Source organism: Solanum stenotomum, chromosome 11, assembly GCF_019186545.1.
Source record: "Solanum stenotomum isolate F172 chromosome 11, ASM1918654v1, whole genome shotgun sequence".
In the NCBI taxonomy this organism is placed as follows: domain Eukaryota; kingdom Viridiplantae; phylum Streptophyta; class Magnoliopsida; order Solanales; family Solanaceae; genus Solanum; species Solanum stenotomum.
This window is the reverse complement of record NC_064292.1, coordinates 2649052-2671474: the sequence shown is the minus strand read 5'-3', so window position 1 is coordinate 2671474 and position 22423 is coordinate 2649052. Positions and strand designations below refer to the sequence as shown.

Here is a 22423-nt window from a genome sequence, read left to right as displayed (position 1 = left end):
CAGTTCCTCTTGCCTATAAATACATTGATTCTTCAGATTTTTTCCTTACGAATTTTTCTAATTTCTTCTTCTTCTGCACAAAGTTTCTTCGTATACTTTACTACTGTTGAGTGGTTCGCTGACACTAGAGTTTTGGGTATCAATACACTGGTGATTGAGATCATTCTATCCTGGGAGGACATATTCCAAATCTAACCTCGGATACTAGAGGGGAATAATTTCCTTAAAGGGACACTGTGCATTCAGTGGGCTTGATCTTTTTCATTCTATCTTTTTCCAGGTTCTGATATGTTTTACAGATTTTAGTTGTTCTGAATTAATTTATGTTCTTCTGTTCTTACTGGTTCATTAAAAACTTTGGTTACTTCGTGTTTCTGCAAAGTTTATTGGAATCAGTAATTCTGTTTTAAACACAGATTGGCAACATTTGTTTGGTCTTGAGGCTGTGCTAATATTTCGTAATGTTAACATCATGGTTTCCTATGTATAAAAATAATATTAAATAAGGTATATACTATAACTAATACATGTATTATTTTCTATAATATCTCGTATCAAATGACCTCTAAGTCTTAAACTTGCAAGGCAGAAAATAGGAATTTAAAGACTTACTGAATAATATGACAAGTCAAAAGAAAAGTATGACGCTTAAATTAAAACTGAAAAAATATAAAGTTCTAACAAATTTATTTCGTTGAATATTTATTATTAGAGATTTGTAACTTGTGTTAACACACTATTACTATAACAATATATTATACATACCTATTATTATCTCCAAAAACACATACTAGAACTGCTAACTTGCTTCTTCAAAGAACTTTGTCACTAAAACATTGTGCTTCAATACCTAGAGGATCGGGCGATGACAATTCGGTGTACAAAATATTTCGCGTAAAAAGGTTGTATCTCAAGGAATGTGATGTAGACAACATAACCTAAAACAAAAATTAGTATCTGCTTTCACGGGTCAAATCTGTATGATGTATAAGTCACACCAAAACAAATTTACATAGCACAATTTATTGTTTCACCCACCCCGCTTTATTACCATTTGTCAACTTTTTTCTTCCCCATTTAGTTTTTTTTTTTTTTCAAAGCCTTTCAAGTTAAATTGAAAAATGAGGAGACCGCCCGTGGATGTTCTTTTTACACTGGCACATAATTCTACTCATTTCTTTTCTCATTTTTTTAATTTATATTTTATAAAATATAAATATTAAATATAGTAATATAGGGTAATTAGGATTCTAAATTTATTTTACCCGTTAGTTTTAGGATTCTGTTTCCTCACTTATTGAAAATAGGAATATTAAAAAATGAAGAGACACGTGATTCCATATTCTTTTTTTAGTTAAAGACTAATCTATATGAAGAACAAGTCTGGTAGTTAAATAATCATTTTTGTGACTCATCGAGTGGAAAATTCCAGCTTGGGCAGCCCAATAGTTGGGTCCCTGTGTAACAAAATATGTTAAACTACCATTTGGGCCGTTATATGATCTAAGCCCAGTGGTTTTGTACCCATAACATTTGTAAAAGATCATAGTATAGATGTATATGGTATGTATATATTTGACTCAAAAAAATAAATAAAAATAAATAAATAAATTAAAAAATAAAATATATATATATATATATATATATTGTACAAGTGGAGATGTATTTTAAATATGAAATTAATAAATAAGTATATCTTTCTGATAATTTAAATTTTTAGATGGAATAGTACCATATTACTACACAATTTATTGGATTGTTATAGATTTACAAGTAATGAATCCGCCTATTGAATTAAAATAACAAAGTATTTTTTTGTTATTCATATTTGTTTTTAACGAGTATACCAAGTTAAATTTGGATAAATAAAATAAACGGAGGGAATATTTTTAAGTAAAATAATTAAGGGACTGTCACAAGCTTTAAATGCTAATTTTTACACCTCAAAGTTAGTACAAATTTCAATAAAAACTATAAAATATTCTAAGCTCAAATTATTTGAATCTTACCTACTACCAATCAGATCTAGAGAAAGCTCGTCATTTCAAAATGACGTACTCCTTTTGCTGTATTATTTTTCCAAAACAAAGCAATAAAGGATTGGATCGTGAATCGTGAATCGTGATAATTTTGCAACAAGCAATATATGAAAGTTTTAATTTTTTCATTAATGATGAAATTAGAATTTTCACTTAAAAAAATTAAAACATAAATAAATACCCGTTAAGAAGGTAAATTAAAGAAATTTAATATCTATTATATATATAAATACTTAAATAAATGATTTTAACTTTAGTATATGGAGAAAAAAAAATTATCATTAAAATTTTTGGAAAAGTAATGAAAAACCAGATTGCAAACACAGTTGTAACAATTACAAGTAAGAGCACTAGCAAAAGAGAGAGAGTTTTGAGAGAAATCACAGGTCATTTCTTGTTTGCAAATTACTCTTAGCATTCAGCAGGTAAAATAAAGTTCTTTGCAGACACTATTTGAAGATATATTTTGTCAAAATTCTTAAATAATCATTTTGTGTTCTCCTTGTTTTGATTTGCAGATTTCAGAAATGGAGATTGGGTTAGCTGTTGGTGGTGCATTTCTCTCTTCAGCTTTGAATGTTCTCTTTGATAGGCTTGCTCCTCACGGTGATCTCCTCAACATGTTTCGGAAGCATAAGGATCATGTTCAGCTCTTAAAGAAGCTGAAAATGACTTTGCGTGGTCTTCAGATTGTGCTAAGTGATGCAGAGAATAAGAAAGCATCAAATCCATCTGTGAGCGACTGGCTTAATGAGCTTCGAGATGCTGTCGACTCTGCTGAAAACTTAATAGAAGAAGTTAATTATGAATCTTTGAGGCTTAAGGTGGAAGGTCAACATCAAAATCTTGCAGAAACAAGCGACCAGCAAGTAAGTGACCTCAACCTGTGCTTGAGTGATGATTTTTTTCGTAACATAAAGGATAAGTTGGAAGAAACCATTGAAACATTGGAGGTGTTGGAAAAGCAAATTGGTCGCCTTGGCTTAAAGGAGCATTTTGTTTCGACTAAACAAGAAACTAGAACACCTTCAACTTCTTTGGTTGATGATGCTGGTATCTTTGGAAGGCAGAATGAAATAGAGAATTTGATTGGCCGTTTGTTGTCTATGGATACAAAGGGAAAAAATCTGGCTGTAGTTCCTATTGTTGGAATGGGCGGCCTGGGTAAGACAACACTTGCTAAAGCGGTTTACAATGATGAGAGAGTGAAGAAACATTTTGGTTTGAAAGCTTGGTTTTGTGTTTCTGAGGCATATGATGCTTTCAGAATAACAAAAGGGTTACTTCAAGAAACTGGCTCAACTGACTTGAAGGTTGATGACAATCTTAATCAGCTACTAGTCAAATTGAAGGAAAAGCTGAATGGAAAAAGGTTTCTTGTTGTCCTTGATGACATGTGGAATGATAACTATCCTGAGTGGGATGACTTGAGAAATCTTTTTTTACAAGGAGATATAGGAAGTAAGATCATTGTGACGACACGTAAAGATAGTGTTGCCTTGATGATGGGTAGTGGAGCAATCTACATGGGAATTCTGTCTAGTGAAGACTCTTGGGCTCTATTCAAACGACATTCACTAGAAAATAGGGATCCTGAGGAACATCCAAAATTTGAAGAGGTTGGAAAACAAATTGCAGACAAGTGTAAAGGGTTGCCTTTAGCTCTAAAAGCACTTGCTGGTATTTTACGCGGCAAATCAGAGGTGGTTGAGTGGAGAGACATTTTAAGAAGTGAAATATGGGAGCTGTCCATTGTTCGAATGGTATATTACCAGCGCTGATGTTGAGCTACAATGATCTTCCTGCACATTTGAAGCAATGTTTTGCTTATTGTGCAATATATCCCAAAGATTATCTCTTTTGCAAAGACCAAGTTATTCACCTGTGGATTGCTAATGGTCTTGTACAGCAGTTGCATTCAGGTAACCAATACTTTCTTGAGTTGAGATCAAGATCATTGTTCGAAAGGGTCCCAGAGTCTGAATGGAAACCGGAGGGATTCTTAATGCATGACCTTGTCAGTGATTTGGCCCAAATTGCATCTTCAAATCTTTGTATAAGGTTAGAAGAGAACAAAGGATCGCATATGTTGGAACAATGTCGGCACATGTCCTATTATATTGGAAATGATGGTGACTTTGAGAAATTGAAATCACTCTTTAAATCAGAGCAGCTGAGGACATTACTTCCAATCAATATGCGGGTCCATTACTCATATTTAATAAGCAAGAGGGTGCTGCATAACATACTGCCAAGACTAAGATCCTTAAGGGCATTATCATTGTCAGGTTATAGGATTAAGGAGTTGCCAAATGACTTGTTTATCAAATTAAAGCTCCTCAGATTTTTGGACCTTTCTTGTAAAGGGATTAAAAAGTTGCCAGATTCCATTTGTGTGTTGTATAACTTAGAGACACTTCTCCTGTCATCTTGTGATTATCTTGAGGAGCTACCGCTGCAGATGGAGAAGTTGATTAACTTGCGTCATCTTGACATAAGCAACACTCGTCTCTTGAAGATGCCGCTACATCTGAGCAAGTTGAAAAGCCTCCAAGTGTTAGTGGGAGCCAAGTTTCTTCTAAGTGGTTGGAGAATGGAAGATTTGGGTGAAGCACAGAAATTGTATGGATCTCTATCAGTTGTAGAGCTGCAAAATGTGGTTGATAGAAGGGAAGCTGTGAAGGCAAAGATGAGGGAGAAGAATCATGTTGAGCAGTTGTCTTTGGAGTGGAGTGAAAGTAGTAGTGCCGACAATTCACAAACAGAAAGAGACATACTTGATGAGCTACGCCCACATACAAACATAAAAGAAGTCAAAATCACTGGATATAGAGGAACTAAATTTCCCAATTGGCTAGCTGATCCTTTGTTTCTTAAGCTAGTACAGTTGTCTATTGATAACTGCAAGAACTGTTATTCTTTGCCAGCACTAGGACAACTCCCTTGTTTAAAATTCCTTTCTATTAGAGGGATGCATGGAATAACAGAGGTGACGGAAGAATTCTATGGCAGTTTGTCCTCCAAAAAGCCTTTTAACTGTCTTGAGAAGCTTGAATTTAAAGATATGTCGGAGTGGAAGCAATGGCACGTACTAGGAAATGGAGAGTTCCCTACACTTGAGAAGCTTAAAATTAAAAATTGCCCTGAACTCAGTTTGGAGAAACCCATTTTACTTTTATGTTTAAAGAGGTTTGAAATTATTGGTTGTCCTAAGGTTGGAGTTGTTTTTGATGAGGGGATGAAGCAGATTGAAGAATTATATATTCGTGATTGTAACTCTGTTACCTCCTTTCCTTTTAGCATACTGCCCACTACCTTGAAGAGAATAGAGATATCTGGTTGCAAGAAATTGAAATTGGATCCGCCAGTTGGTGAGATGAGTATGTTTCTGGAGGATTTGAGATTGCAAGAATGTGATTGTATAGATGATATATCACCTGAGTTGCTCCCAAGAGCACGCAAATTGATTGTATCGGATTGCCACAACCTTACTAGGTTTTTGATTCCAACTGCCACTGAAAGTCTCTTTATTTGGAATTGTGAGAATGTTGAAATACTTTCGGTGGCATGTGGGGGGACCCAGATGACGTATTTGAATATTAGTGACTGCAAGAAGCTGAAGTGGCTGCCAGAACGTATGCAGGAACTCCTTCCATCTCTTAAGAAACTGCAACTTGGGGGTTGTCCAGAAATAGAGTCCTTTCCTGAAGGAGGATTGCCCTTCAATTTACAAGTCCTTGAGATCGACAATTGCACGAAACTGGTGAATGGCCGAAAGGAGTGGCATTTACAGAGACTCCCCTGTCTCACAGAGTTAACCATCTCACATGATGGCAGTGACGAAGAGATTGTTGGTGGTGATAGTTGTGAGTTGCCTTCCTCTATTCAAACACTCAAGGTATATAATCTGAAAACATTAAGCAGCCAACATCTCAAAAGCCTCACCTCTCTTCAATATCTACATATTCTGGGTAATTTACCTCAGTTTCAGTCAATGATGGAAGAAGGGCAGCTTCCCTCCTCTCTTTCTGAGCTATATTTACAGGGCCATCATGAGCTCCATTCACTAGGTCTTTGGCACATCACTTCGCTTCATAGTCTAAGAATCAGGAACTGCCCTAATCTCCAATCACTTTCTGAATCAGCACTGCCCTCCTCCCTCTCTCAACTGATCATCAAGGATTGCCCTAATCTCCAATCCCTTCCAGTAAAAGGGATGCCCTCTTCCCTCTCTAAACTAGCAATTTACAACTGCCCATTGCTCAAACCACTACTAGAATTTAACAAGGGGGAATACTGGCCAAGTATTGCTCAAATTCCCATCATATTTAACAATGGGAAATGCATGTGATGATTAAAACAAATGACTCTCCAACAGATGTAAGTTATTCTTTTCCCTCAGAAGTTTTTTATTTTTTGTTTACTTCACTTTACTTTTTAGTTAATTCTATTCCATTTTTAAACCTTGTTGAGCAGTGTGGAGTGTCTATTGCTCAAACCATAAATGTTGATTGGGAGAACCTTTAATGATTAAAACAAGTGGGGCTCCGATAGATGTAAGAAAGTTACAACAACAACAACAACAACATGCCCAGTGAGATCCCACTAGGTGGGGTCTGGGGAGGGTAAATTGTACGCAGACCTTGCCACTACCTCGTGGAGGTAGAGAGGCTGTTTCCGGGAGACCCTCAGCTCAAGAACAACAAATCTAAGTGACAGGAGAGATATATATAAAACATAACAGCCAATACAAATGATAGCGTATAATCAACAAATGAGACAGTAACAACAAGAAAGTAATGCGATGCGTGAAACGCAGTAAACATCATAAGGCTAGGTCTACTCCAAACGCTAACAACCCATACCCTTGCAAGGGAAGACAACACGCTAGCCCTACTAACCTACAACCTTAATACGCGACCTCCACTCCTTCCTATCTAGAGTCATGTCCTCGGTAATGTGAAGCATAGCCAAGTCTTGTCTAATCACCTCCTCCCAATACTTCTTGGGCCTACCTCTACCCCTCCGCGTACCCTCTACCACCATTACCTCGCACCTCCTCACTGGGGCGTCTGCGCTCCGTCTCTTCACATGTCCAAACCATCTCAGTCTCGCTTCCCTCAACTTGTCCACCACAGAGGCCACTCCCACTTTCTCCCGGATAACCTCATTCCTAATCCTGTCACTCCTAGTGTGCCCACACATCCATCTCAACAAAGGTACAAATATTTTTTCTTCTTTCTTCCTCACCACGACGCTTATATTGGTTTTGCCCCACCTTGTATCTCAAAGATGTCGGAGTATATCGGTTTTCTACTGGTATTCAGACACTTAAAGTGGGAAATTGCTTTGAAAATATTGTTTTCATTGTTCGAAAGTTGTTTAACATATGATTGGCATCTGTTGATTCAAATATTTATTTTTCTGCTGATCTTCTTCTATTTTTAGTTTTACATGTCTTCTGATTGGGTTATAACACATGCCTTGATTCTATAGAAGATGATAAATTGTCAAATGTCTTTCTGAAGTGTTTGCTAAGTTGATGTCGACTACTTCAGACTCACTGAATTAATTTCTGACCCAGGTTTATGCATATGTTTGGTCTAACGTTGAAAAGGAAAAATGTAGAATGATATGGGTATTTTCTTTTTTAAGAATACAAAGTCACGATAAAGAGAGAAAATTTTGGTGGTATTAATTTTGATATGGATAACCATTGAGAATTTTGTCTGAGGTATTAGTTTCTATTTTGTACTTGGGATGATGATGTATTTGGGGAGTAGAAAAGTTGTGATCTATGCAGAATCATTTTCGCTGATGGTGATGGGGAAGCATATCTTATCCAACTTGATATAGTTAAATCTTGGTTTATTGGTACCTTTCATGAAACATTCATAGTTCATTTTGGTTCTGTAAATTTTGAGAAGTTGAACATCCCTCATAACAATATTTTGTTTTGATGTCTTCATAACAGGCTCTCATTCTTGCTCAGATCCTTGGACGACGTTTAAACCTAGATAATATGAAGGTTAAGATACATGCCACCATGTCTCTTTGTTTTTTTACTAATTCAATTAGCTTCAGAAACCTTGATGCATTTGCAATTCCCTTTTCAGATTGAAAGCTTGTATCCTGAAGAAATGGGACCAGATGTGATGCCTCTGGAAGACTTTCTAGTGATTTTGGCCTTCCCTTACTTGATCAGAAAATTGAAGAATAGGATTAAACAAGCTTCTGCAAATGGGAATGTTCTGCGTTATGTTTGCTTGATTGATGATGCGAGGTAATTCTTTCATTTCATTTTTAGTTTGCTCAATGGATAATGGCAACTCGATCTTTTATTCTTTTCACGCTTTGCAAGTCACTATGCCTCTAGACGCTTAAAGCAAAGCTTGCTCACTGATGGGAGTGTTATGTCAAGTTAAAGTACTGATGAGTGATGAGCATAACAATTACTACTAATTAAGACAAGTTTATCTTAGAAGAAAGTCTCAATTCCTTTTAACAAATGCTTTAGAAAATTATGACAGCATTCACCCACTTGGACATATAAGTTTGAGAGCTATCTGCAAACCAGTTGTAAGTTCATCTGTTTTATGTTAGTCATCTGGTCAGCTGTTCACCTCTTGTCCGCGACCAATTAAAGAGCGAGTTAGAAGTATAAATTTGTAATGACATAGATGGAGAAAAATTGATTATTGAAAACACTTTTGTGTACATGACATGAACATCTCACATTTTCAGATGTGAAGTTGGCATCCAAGAAGTTCCAAAAGATTCTGCATTGGGAAGATTAAGAGGAAGTGATAATGTGGTATGCATTGTTCACTTTCACCTCCCATTTTGCTGTTTCTTTGGTCCCTCTTCTTCTTGTTCCCTTACTTTGTTTTCCGTTGGGAATTTTCTTTTAATTGCTATGGAGGTTCAACCATATCATACGCATCGTTATTAGATTATCAAGGTAAAACATTTTTAATTGTTTAATGCCTTTTTGTGATGTCATTTAGTGCAGTGATGTAAAACATCATGCTGTGATTTCAAAGAATTGCTTATTTTTCTCACTTAGAAGATGTAGATATCACTTAATTTTCATCTCTTAGAATATGAATACATCTGTTGTACACCCTTACCTATGCCTAGGCGAACGCCTTACTTTGTCTTTACTCTTTACGCATCATCTGGCGTCACCCTGCAAAACTTTATGTAGTTAAGGTCTTCGATTCTCCCTTAATCGTAAAATGTTTCCCTTGCACTTATGAGGTTATAAAATAGTAACATGAATGATTTGCTTTTGTCGAAGAATGACTATGATGATTGAACGTCTGCAATTCATTTGTCTGCAGGTGGAGATACACAGCCGTTGTTATGAGAAACAACCTTTGGTTATCCAAGGTGCTGGAGCAGGAAATGATACCACATCAGCTGGTGTCCTAGCTGATATCCTTGACATTCAAGATTTATTCCCTTAACTGAGTATTATACACTGAGATACAAACATCTGATCCTCAAAGGACGAAAAATCGACTCTTCTTGTCCATCTGCTTTCAGATTGGAGATTAAAATCAGGCTCAGAAAACATATTCATTTTTTGAGAATTTTCTCGATACACAAGAGTGCCTCTTCAGTTTACAGTATATTATTATGCAATTTCTCTTGTGAATAACGACTCAAATGGAACAGAGTCATTTGCCTCGGTGCTGGATTAGTTTTTAGGATTTCACTTCAGCTTATAATCAGTTTGCTTTGTAATGACCATTTTGTTACCTCAACTTTTTATGTCATCACAATTTTAGAGACTTATCTCTTAGTTATTACGCTTTTCAAGTTTGGTATTCGGTATGGTATTTGATATTTATAAAAAATAATTGAAATACTTTTTTCTTTGGACAAAGAAAGTGACTTTATGAGGTAACAACTATTAGTTGAGTGCACATAGGAGAGATATTTTCTGTCACGCCCCGAGCCTACACCCTGGGCGGGACCGGCACCTGGAGACCATTGCTGGCCCCAGGCGAACCCTTGGCCCGGCTTTCTTAACTCAGCGGAAACTTAACTCAACAGAATAACTCAATGCCATGCAAAGATATAAACATCTTAACTAATAAAAGTATGGCCCAAAGGGCAACTCGAGTCTCAAAATAGAATATTTACATATATATATACGCATACATGGATGAGAGACTCAAAACTGACTGACTGACTGACTGACTAACTGTCTATCGAAGCCTCTAATATCCTGAGATGGATGTGGGGACAGACCCCGCAACATCCTAATAGAACAAAACTAAGTACACAAAATAATTGAGTCCTCCGGAATGCAAGGAGGCTCACCACAAACTCTGGAGTGCTCGGCTGGATCAACGACGTGCAGGATGCTGATCCGGGGTACCTGTATCTGCATCATAAGACGATGCAGGCCAACTGGCATCAGTACATGGAATGTACGAATATGTGAGCTGGAAAAGCTGAACCCCAACTTAAGCTTGAAAGGAGAACAAGAGATCACTTACCTTGACTCTGAACAACTCATATAAATAACTGGACTCAAAGTAAAGCAATGAGACACAAGCCATACATATAAAGCTTGTAAAAGAATGTAAACAACTCAGATCGTTAAGGATAAAATGATAACAAACTCGACTTTTCTTTTATAAACATAGTACAGCTTTGTGGGAGGTTCTTTAACCGACAACCACCACTACGAGCCTTAGTGATGATACAACGTTTTACCTCACGTTGCCAAAGGACCATCCTATACCTTGCCATCGATATAGGACCTTACTTTTGCTTAGTGGATCCACTAGCCTAATCTTACGTGATCATCTTAAAAGAATGATACGACAAGTCCCATGTTGGCGCATGGTTCTTATGGAGAGTTGAGTTAATATGAACTCGTGTCCCCAATTCGGTGCTCAATACTACTCCCAAAAATACTTTGGCTCATGCTTTTAAAATAACTTCTCTCTTTGATTGAGATAATTACTCAAAACTTTAGCCCAAAGGCTCCTTTGGGGAAAGAAAACATGATTCCCTTCTTATTCAAATATAATAGCATTTAAAACCTCCTTTGGGAATACTTAGTTCCCTAATAGCTTCTTTTTTTTAAAAAAAAAAAAAGAGAACTCAACTTTAAACTCACGACTTAGCTTGAAACTGAGACTCTTACTCGACTTGAAACTTCACTTGACTTGGAACTATCTTTCCTTGAATCGGAATTATGAATTCAAGGTGTTCGATCACATGTTATGGAAGGATTCTTGAACGCTTAGACGCACTTTGGAACGTCGAAAACAACTATAAAACATAGGTGAATTACTTTGGAACATGCATGAGAAAGTGAGAAAAGAAAAGGGGAAACTTGGCTGAGACTTCAGATTTCTGGTGACACAGATGGGACTTACGGACGCCATCGACGGACCGTAGATGGACTTACGGTCCGTACTGCAGGTCCGTAGATTGCGTCAGAGATTTTTCCCAGAATTCGTTTAAGAAAATGACTAAGTGTTGACCTACGGTCCTGACTTACGGTCCGTAGGTCAGGCCACGGACCGTAGGTCGTGACCGTAGATCGATGCCCCAAAAACCAACTTCTGTTCCGATTGACGGTTGACCAGTACAGACCGTCGATCGATCTACGGTCCGTAGGTCAGTCCCGTAGATGGGGATCGACAGCCCAGAAATTTCTGCAAATCGATGGTGGATCAACCTTTAAAGGGTCATAGCTCTTAGAATCATAATCCCCTCAACATACAATAGGTTTCAACTTAATGCACAACCCAATCAAGCCTCACAACGAACAATAACTTCAACAACCTCAACAACAATATCAACAACAACTAACAACTTCGACACTTCAACAACAATTCCCAATCTTTTCTCAAAGCATAGAATAAACTTGGTGTGTGTGACGGAAAGGAGCAACCCACACAAAAAAAACTCACATACCTTGATAGGGATCACCCCCACAATGGTCTTGACAAATCTCCTCTTTCTTCTCTTCTTCTTCTTCTCCTTCTTCTTCTTCTCCTTCTTCTCTTCTTCAATCTCAAGAACCCTAACTCTTTCTCTTTCAAAAAATGGGACAAAAAAATGATCCAAAGATCATCCTAATACAACAATATGAGCTCAAAAGAATTGGCTAGGGAAAAGACTAAAATGCCCTTAATGATTCCCGGACGGATTTCCTTGTCAACTGCCCAACTTTCAAAGGTCATAACTCCCTCATACGAACTTGGAATCCAGCAAACTCGGTGGCGTTGGAAAGGTCATTCCACGAACTTTGCAACCATAACTGGAATTCCACCTAACTCATCCTGAGCTAGAATTTATGGCTGTTCAAAGTTGGCCAAAATTTCACATTTTCCATACTTAGCCAAAATTTCCAAAACTTTAAATTCTTTCCAAAAATGAAAATTTCCAATTCTAAGCCTCTTCAATTATTTCATATTGCCGGATTTTACATCTTCTTTAGACAATGAAAGGTATATTTACAATCTAATCTATCAGCTTCTAACAAAACATAAATAGTGCATTATACTCCCTCTGTCCCAATTTATGTGACACACTTTCCTTTTTAGTCAGTCCCAAAAAGAATGACACATTTCTATATTAAGTAACAATTTAATTATAAAATGTCTATTTTACCCTTAATGAAATGATTTACAGTCACACAAATTTCTATCATTCATTTTGGACCACAAGTTTTAAAAGTCTTCCTTTCTTTCTTAACCTCCGTGCCGAGTCAAAGTACCTCATATAAAATGAGACGGAGGAAGTAGTAAATTTTTCGAATGTTGTCACCTATGTTGCTAAGACCCTTCAAAGGTTAACCGGACCTGTGCTGGATCTTAAAAAAATGCAAACCTTTTGGAGGATCAGATACATACCCAAAGATGTTTTTAAAGAATCCAAGCAACATAGGTAACTTTTACTATGAAGGCATTTTTCCTAATGTGTTATATTTTTTGAAGAATCGATTTAGCTTTGTATTATATTTATAATTCATTTACACTCCATAAGCAAACTGTAAATTATCAACACACATAGATTAAAATTTCAAAACAAAAATTGTTCCATTTTATATGATATTTCTTTAGAAAACCTTATGATAGAACACCACAACATTCTTTGGAGTGCCCCACCCCCTTCCTCTTGCTTCAATTATTGAATTGCAAAAGTAATGAACAGACAAGAAACCAGATTGGCAGACTCCACAATTTTTTTGCTACTCTTTTTTTTTTCTATGGCTGTGAGCTGCAGACTGTGGATAAAACATAGTTGTACCAATTACAAGCAAGAGAGAGAGAGAGAGAGAAATCATTCTTGATCACATATCACTCTTAGCTCTTAGCATTCAAAGTTGTTAGTAATTGAAGTTTGAAACATTTATCTTCTTAAAATCATTTTGTGTTCCCTTGTTTTGCTTTGCAGATTTCAGAAATGGAGGTAGTTGGTGGTGCATTTCTCTCTTCAGCTTTGAATGTTCTCTTTGATAGGCTTGCTCCTCACGGTGATCTGCTCAACATGTTTCGGAAGCATAAGGATCATGTTCAGCTCTTAAAAAAGCTGAAAATGACTTTGCGTGGTCTTCAGATTGTGCTAAGTGATGCAGAGAATAAGAAAGCATCAAATCCATCTGTGAGCGACTGGCTTAATGAGCTTCGAGATGCTGTCGACTCTGCTGAAAACTTAATAGAAGAAGTCAATTATGAAGCTTTGAGGCTTAAGGTGGAAGGACAACATCAAAATCTTGCAGAAACACTATTGAAACATCGGAGGATTTGCAACCTGTGCGTGGGTGATGATTTCTTTCTTATCATAAAGGATAAGTTGGAAGAAATCATTGAAACATCGGAGGTGTTGGAAAAGCAAATTGGCCACCTTGGCTTAAAGGAGCATTTTGGTTCGACTAAACAAGAAACTAGAACACCTTCAACTTCTTTGGTTGATGATTCTGATATCTTTGGAAGGCAGAATGATATAGAGGAACTGATAGACCGTTTATTATCTGAAGATGCAAGTGGAAAAAAGCTGACTGTAGTTCCTATTGTTGGAATGGGCGGCCTGGGTAAGACATCACTTGCTAAAGCGGTTTACAATGATGAGAGAGTGCAGAAACCTTTTGTTTTGAAAGCTTGGTTTTGTGTTTCTGAGGCATATGATGCTTTCAGAATAACAAAAGGTTTACTTCAAGAAATTGGCTCATTTGACTTGAAGGCTGATGACAATCTTAATCAACTACAAGTTAAATTGAAGGAAAGCTTAAAGGGGAAGAAGTTTCTTGTTGTCCTTGATGACGTGTGGAATGATAACTATCCTGAGTGGGATGACTTGAGAAATGTTTTTGTACAAGGAGATATAGGAAGTAAGATCATTGTGACGACACGTAAAGAGAGTGTTGCCTTGATGATGGGTAGTGAGGCAATCAATGTGGGGACTCTGTCTGATGAAGCCTCTTGGGATCTATTCAAACGACATTCACTAGAAAACAGGGATCCTAAAGAACATCCAGAACTTGAAGAGATCGGAAAACAAATTGCAGACAAGTGCAAAGGGTTGCCTTTAGCTCTAAAGGCACTTGCTGGTGTTTTACGCTGCAAATCAGAGGTGGATGAGTGGAGAGACATTTTAAGAAGTGAAATAGGGAGCTGCCAAGTTGTTTGAATGGTATATTACCAGCGTTGATGTTGAGCTACAATGATCTTCCTTCACATTTGAAGCAATATTTTGCTTATTGTGCAATATATCCCAAAGATTATCAATTTTGCAAAGACCAAGTTATTCACCTGTGGATTGCTAATGATCTGGTACAACAGTTTCATTCAGGTAACCAATACTTTCTCGAGTTGAGATCAAGATCACTGTTCGAAATGGTCTTGGAGTCTTCTGAAAGAGACGTAGAGAAATTCATAATGCATGCCTTTTCAATGATTTGGCCCAAATTGCATCTTCAAATCTTTGTATAAGGTTGGAAGAGAACAAAGGATCGCATATGTTGGAACAATGTCGGCACATATCCTATTCAATAGGACAAGATGGTGAGTTTGAGAAATTGAAATCATTCTTTCAATCAGAGCAGCTGAGGACATTACTTCCAATCAATATCCAGCTCCATTGGTACCATATTGATCTAAGCAAGAGGGTGCTGCATAACGTATTGCCAAGACTAACATCCTTAAGGGCATTATCGTTGTCATGCTATGAGATTGTTGAGTTGCCAAATGAGTTGTTTATAAAATTAAAGCTCCTGTGATTTTTGGATATTTCTCAGACAAAGATTAAAAGGTTGCCAGACTCCATTTGTGTGTTGTATAACTTAGAGACACTTCTCCTGTCATCTTGCGCTGATCTTGAGGAGCTACCGCTGCAGATGGAGAAGTTGATTAACTTGCGTCATCTTGACATAAGCAACACTTGTCGCTTGAAGATGCCGCTACATCTGAGCAGGTTGAAAAGTCTCCATGTGCTAGTGGGAGCCAAGTTTCTTGTAGGTGGTCGCGGTGGTTCGAGAATGGAAGATTTGGGTGAAGTACATAACTTGTATGGATCTGTATCAGTTGTAGAGTTGGAAAATGTGGTTGATAGAAGGGAAGCTGTGAAGGCAAAGATGAGGGAGAAGACTCATGTTGAGAAGTTATCTTTGGCGTGGACTGAAAGTATTAGTGCTGACAATTCACAAACAGAAAGAGACATACTTGATGAGCTACGCCCACATAAAAACATAAAAGAAGTCGAAATCACTGGATATGGAGGGACAAACTTTCCCAATTGGCTAGCTGATCCTTTGTTTCTTAAGCTAGTACAGTTGTCTATTGATAACTGCAAGAACTGTTATTCCTTGCCAGCACTAGGACAACTCCCTTGTTTGAAATTCCTTTCCATTAGAGGGATGCATGGAATAACAGAGGTGACGGAAGAATTCTATGGCAGTTTATCCTCTAAAAAGCCTTTTAACTGTCTTGAGGAACTTAGATTTGAAGATATGCCGGAGTGGAAGCAATGGCACTTACTAGGAAGTGGAGAGTTTCCTACACTTCAGAAGCTTTTCATTATAAATTGCCCTGAACTCAGTTTGGAGACACCCATCCAACTTTCAAGTTTAATAAGTTTTGAAGTTGTTGGTTGTCGTAAGGTTGGAGTTGTTTTTGATGATGCTGAACTGTTTAGATCCCAACTTGAGGGAATGAAGCAGATTGAGGTATTATCTATTAGTGATTGTAACTCTGTTACCTCATTTCCTTTGAGCATACTGCCCACTACCTTGAAGAGAATAGACATATCTGGTTGCCGGAAATTGAAATTGGAAGCGCCAGTTGGTGAGATGAGTATGTTTCTGGAGGAATTGACACTGGATGAATGTGATTGTATAGATGATATATCACCTGAGTTGCTCCCAACAGCACGCTATTTGAGTGTAGGGCGTTGCCACAACCTTACTAGGTTTTTGATTCCTACTGCCACTGAAACTCTCACTATTCAAAATTGTGAGAATATTGAAATACTTTCGGTGGCATGTGGGGGGACCCAGATGACGTGTTTGTATATTCGTGACTGTAATAAGCTGAAGTGGCTGCCAGAACGTATGCAGGAACTCCTTCCATCTCTTAAGTATATGAATCTTGAGAATTGTCCATAAATAGAGTCCTTTCCTGAAGGAGGATTGCCCTTCAATTTACAAGTCCTTAAGATCAACAATTGCACGAAACTGGTGAATGGCCGAAAGGAGTGGCATTTACAGAGACTCCCCTGTCTCACAGAATTAGGGATAGAACATGATGGCAGTGACGAAGAGATTGAACATTGGGAGTTGCCTTCCTCTATTCAAAGTCTTGATGTATCCAATCTGAAAACATTAAGCAGCCAACATCTCAAAAGCCTCACCTCTCTTCAATATCTATTAATTGAGGGCAATTTACCTCAAGTTCAGTCAATGCTGGAACAAGGCCAGTTTTCCTCCTTTTCGCACCTCACTTCGCTTCAAAGTCTACGAATCGTGAATTTCCCTAATCTCCAATTAATTTCCGAATCAGCACTGCCCTCCTCCCTCTCTCAGCTGGATATCTTCCATTGCCCTAATCTCCAATCTCTTCCAGTAAAACGGATGCCCTCTTCCTTCTCTAAACTATATATTCACAACTGTCCATTGCTCACACCACTACTAGAATTTGACAAGGGGGAATACTGGCCAGAAATTGCTCATATCCCCACCATACTGGTCGATAAGGAATGCCTTTAATGTAAGTTTTTCTTTTTCCTCAGAAGCATTCTATTTTTGTTTACTTCCCTTTGCTTTTTTGTCAATTCTTTTATTTTTTTGAAATCTTGTTGAGCAGTGTGGAACGTCTATTGCTGCTCAAATCATAAATTGGAAAACTTGTAATGATTAAAACGAGTGGTGCTCCTATAGATGTAAGTTATTCTATTTCCTTAGTATATTTTGATTGTTTGTTAATTCTCTTTGCTTGTTTGTTAATTCTTTTGGCATAATACATATATTGGACCTTAAACTTGGCTTCAAATTTTAACTTTGACCTCCAACTTTCAAAGTGCACAAATAGACACTTTAACTATCCAACCTTTTAATAAATAAACACGCGTGTCTTACCTAACAAAACGCGTGATGTGCACGCATTTTGCGCGAGTGAGAAATAATTTTTGAGCCACAAACAGTGAAAAAAATGCTGAAATGACAACTCTACCCTTAATTAATTTTTTTTTTTTTTTTAGTTCTAAAATGGACGTGTAAAGTGTTTAATTAGTTGGCAGCCATTGAGTGGCTCAATAATACACGTGGCAGCATGTGCACTTCACGCTCTTCGCTCCAAAAATCGCGTGTTTATTTATTAAAAGGTTGGATAGTTAAAGTGCTTGTTTGTGCACTATGAAAGTTGGAGGTCAAAGTTAAAATTTGAAGCCAAGTTTAAGGTCAAATATATGTATTATCCCAATTCTTTTTGACCAGTGTGTACCATTTATTGCTTCTGTGAAGTCGAGGAAATATCTTTAGATCAGGATGAAGTCTTTATATTTGTTAAAGAAATCTAGATAAAGGATCCAGGAAAAGTTACTCATGTTAACAGGATGTTATCACCTTTGGAGATTCATCACAATAGCAATTCATAGTTAAAGGGTCCAAGAAAAGCAATCTCACTTTCTCAATCAGGTAGCCAACACCTTGATAAGAGTTACATCAAGCTTCAAATTTCAAGATATTGAAAACGACTTTGAATATCTACTTCCATTATATTACATCAGTTTTTTTTTTTGATATTCAATGATCCAGAATGTTACATTAGTTTTTCTGGTTTTGATATTCAGAGAATTTTGTAGATTAGAAAGTTTCCTTCAAATTATGTCCATTACTCAACCTCGAGTGACACTCAGAGCTGGCGGAAAGGCAAGAAAGTATATCCTGCTCAGGATGAATTCAAGGTTAGATAACAAAATAATGATTTACTCGTGTTTCAGTTACTTAGATGCTTATTTTGTAGTAATACTTTGCACTCTCATAAATCAGAGAAATAGATTTCCTTCATTGGCACCCTCATCAGTCATCAATCAGCGAAACAGAGAAATTGACAGTTTCAATATTCTCTGGAACCCATTTTGAGCTTCACGCCTTCAATTCTGATGACATAAAAGACACAAAAGGCATCAACAGAGTAGAAGAATTCAACCCAACACCCATTTCAACCCAAGTTTTCGATTCCTGCTTCACCTGATGGGAAGGAGTTTACGTGCGAGAAAGGTCTAAAGGTACAAGTATTTTTCTTCTCCCTTTCTTACTGCAGTGCTTAAATTGGTTTTGCCCCACTTTTCATCGTAATGATGTTGAGTATATCAATTTTCTACCGGTATTCAGATACTTAAAATGGGAAATTGCTTCTGAAAATATCGTTTTCATTGTTCGAAAGTTGTTTAACATACGATTGGCATCTGTTGATCCAAATCTTTAGTTTTTCTGTTAATCTTCTTCTATCTTTTGTTTTACACGTCTTCTGATTGAGTTACAATGCATGTCTCGCCTCTATAGAAGATAAGAAATCATAATATGCCTTTATGAAGTGTTTGCTAAGTAGTTGTTGCCTAATTCTGATTCAACTGAATTAATTTTCTGACCCAAGTTTATGCATATATTTGATCTAACGTTGAAAAGGAGAAACGTCCAATGACATGGATATTTTCTTTTTTAAGAATACAAAGTCGCGATAAAGATAGAAAATGTCGTTGGTATTAATTGTTGATATCGAATTCAATTGTTAACTGCCGTTATTGAAAATATAGGATTGACTACTGATTCTTAAGAAATGCGTTTCCACTTCCTTTTGAAACCACAAAAAATGGATAAATACCTTTCCTTAGAGACACATACATAAAACGGGGTGAAATATGTTCTGTTTCCACTAGAGTTGTTCAGATTTCATCAATTTCACTTCCACACTCTTGTTTTTTAAAGTGCTTTGGATCTGATTTTAATTTTGATTTAATTAAACATTGAGTTTTTTTTATCAGGTGACGTGCCACGTGTCACAAATGGTTTACAAAACTAGAATATATTTTATGTTAAAAAATAATGGCACGAATGAATCATTTTTGTAACCACAGTATCATGGATGAGTCAAACTTTTATACGAATGACATAAATGAGTCATTTTTAATAATTCGACGACATATTGAGCCTTTCCCCTTATTTCAAACCCTTATTACTATTTCCAAAAAATACCTACAATTGTAGAGAACATGTTCTCTCTAGCGCTATCTTCACGTATCTTTATCTCCAACAGAAAATAGAAAGTAGAAAATGTATATCATCTTGTAGCAATTAGTAGGCAAAATTTAGCACTAATACACTATAATGAGATGTACCAAGATTTTCCAGAATGTAAAGTTATCATTCAAACAAGCAAATCAGTTCTGTTAAATTCAAAATTTAGCAATAATATTTTTAAGATTAATTTCTATTTTTATAAATAAAAATAACTTCTTAAGGTGGTAGAGTAAACACATTTATAATATGGTATGCTCCTTTTAACAATATAATTATACGTTGGGTAGAAATTTATCATTTTAAGCTCTTTTAATTTTGAATACCCCGCCTGGGGTTGCTTTGCCCCCCCCCCCCCTTTCTACACCCCTAATTAAGAACCCTTCCCCTCTTGCTTCAATTATTTAATTGAATAGTCTTTGTTTGGGTGAAAAGTCTTACTTTTTGGAAAAGAGAAAAAAGACAATTTTGCTTCTTTTTTTAAATTAGTTATAATGAAATCTATGTATTATTTATGCATGTTTTACTTATTCTGTCTTATATCCTGCATAATATAATATATAGAGTTTCTCATATTAAAATACACATGTATTAGTTATATGAATTTCTAAATTGTAAATTAAACACAATATTAGTTTTATGCATGAATAACTTACCACTTACTTAGATATCAAAATTTTATTACTTGTTCAAAATTTAATACTTGCATAATTCATTTCCAAACCAACTACGAAACGACCCATAATTAGCATTAACATGTAAAGTAAAGTTCCTTTAGTAATTGAAGATATAAAACATTTATCTTCTCAAATTAATTTCTTAAAATTATTTTGTGGTTTTTTGTTTTGCTTTGCAGGTGTTGAAGATGTTTCAAAAAGCATAGAAATGATGTTCAGATCTTAAAGAAGCTGAGGATGACTTTGTTTGGCCTTGAGGTTGTGCTAATATTTCGTAATGTTAACGTCATGGTTTCTTATGTATAAAAATAATATTAAATGAGGTATATAATATAACTAATACATGTATTATTTTCTCTAATATCTCGTATCAAATGACCTTTAAGTCTTAAACTTGCAAGGTAGAAAATAGGAATTTAAAGACTTACTGAATATAGAAAGAAATATTTTTTTTAAGACTGATCAAAAAAAAAAGTGTGACACTTAATTGAAACTGAAAAAATATAAAAGTTCTAACAAATTTATTTTGTTGAACTTTTTCTAAATAATTCTACTGAGTTAAAATATTAGAGATTTGTAACTTCTGTTTAACACACTATTGCTATAACAATGTATTATACATACCTATTATTATTATCTCCAAAAACATATACTAGAACTGCTAACTTTCTTCTTCAAGGAACTTTTTCACTAAAACATTATGCTTCAATACACAGAGGATCGAGCCATGACAGTTTGGTGTGCAAAACATCATGCGTTAGTATGAAAGGTAAAAAAGTTGTACATCAAGGAATGTGATGTAGATTGCCTATTCTAAAACAAAAATTAATATATGCTTTCACGGATCAATCTGTATGACCTATAAGTCACACGAAGACAAATTTACATAGCACAATTTATTGTTTCACCCACCCCGCGTTATGGCCATTTGTCAACTTTATTCTTCCCCATTTAATTTTTATTTTTCTTGCAAAGCCTTTCAAGCTAAATTGAAAAATGAGGAGACTGCCGGTGGATATTCTTTTTACACTGACACATAATTCTACTCATTTCTTTTCTCATTATTTTATATATATTTTATAAAATATAAATATTAAATATAGTGATATAAGGTAATTAGGATTCTAAATTTATTTTACCCGTTAGTTTTAGGATTCTGTTTCCTCACTTATTGAAAATAGGAATATTAAAAAATGAAGAGACTCGTGATTCCATATTTTTTTTTTTAGTTAATCCAAATGATTTTTAAATATTTATATATATATATATATATATAAAAAGAAGTTTTGATAAATTCTTAGTGTTGAAAAAGGTGCAGAATAAATTTTTTGATGAATACTTAAAAAAAAAAAAGTTCTATTTCAATTTTGCTTCCTTGAAAATAAAAATTCTTACAGTAATTTGCTATAGAAAAAAATAATTAAAAAGACATGCTAATTAAAAAGGCATGCTACAATAATATCAATAATTTGCTATAGAGAAAAAAATATTATAGGAGAAAAATAATTAAAGAGTAGTGACTTTTATAAAAGAAGAAAAAAATATGCTACAAAACGAGAAAGGAGAAAAAATTGATTTTAATTCATGAAGATGTCTTAATATGCAACTCATTTTGGTTATATATACCAAATTTAACTCTGTTCCTTTCACTTTTTTATATGAAGATATGTTTTAATTTATTTGATGAGATCAGTTTTGGAATTATATAATGATATAACTTAAAGGAGTTGTTTGATACCTGATGCATATATTAATAATATATGAATTAGTTATGATGAAATCTATATATTATTTTATGCAGAGATTTATTATGTATGATTTACTTATTCATGTATTACTTATTTTATCTTTTATCAGAATGTAAAGTTATCATTCAAATAAGAAATTCAGTTCTGTTAAATTCAAAATTCCACAATAATATTTTAAAAAATGATTTTTTTTTT

General features: G+C 35.5%; 1 protein-coding gene and 2 pseudogenes across 2 annotated transcripts in view; 2 read left to right on the top strand and 1 right to left on the bottom strand.

The window, feature by feature from the left end:
- The window catches only part of LOC125844184 (putative disease resistance RPP13-like protein 1), an 85018-nt pseudogene extending 64228 nt beyond the window's left edge, over positions 1-20790 (top strand).
- The window catches only part of LOC125844478 (uncharacterized), a 98094-nt gene that overhangs the window by 37548 nt on the left and 38123 nt on the right, over positions 1-22423 (bottom strand). The gene's annotated exons all lie outside the window — the stretch shown is intronic.
- Positions 2560-6406, top strand: LOC125844183 (putative disease resistance RPP13-like protein 1; annotated as a pseudogene). Its single transcript, XR_007444115.1, has one exon. The product of XR_007444115.1 is annotated as a putative disease resistance RPP13-like protein 1 (transcript).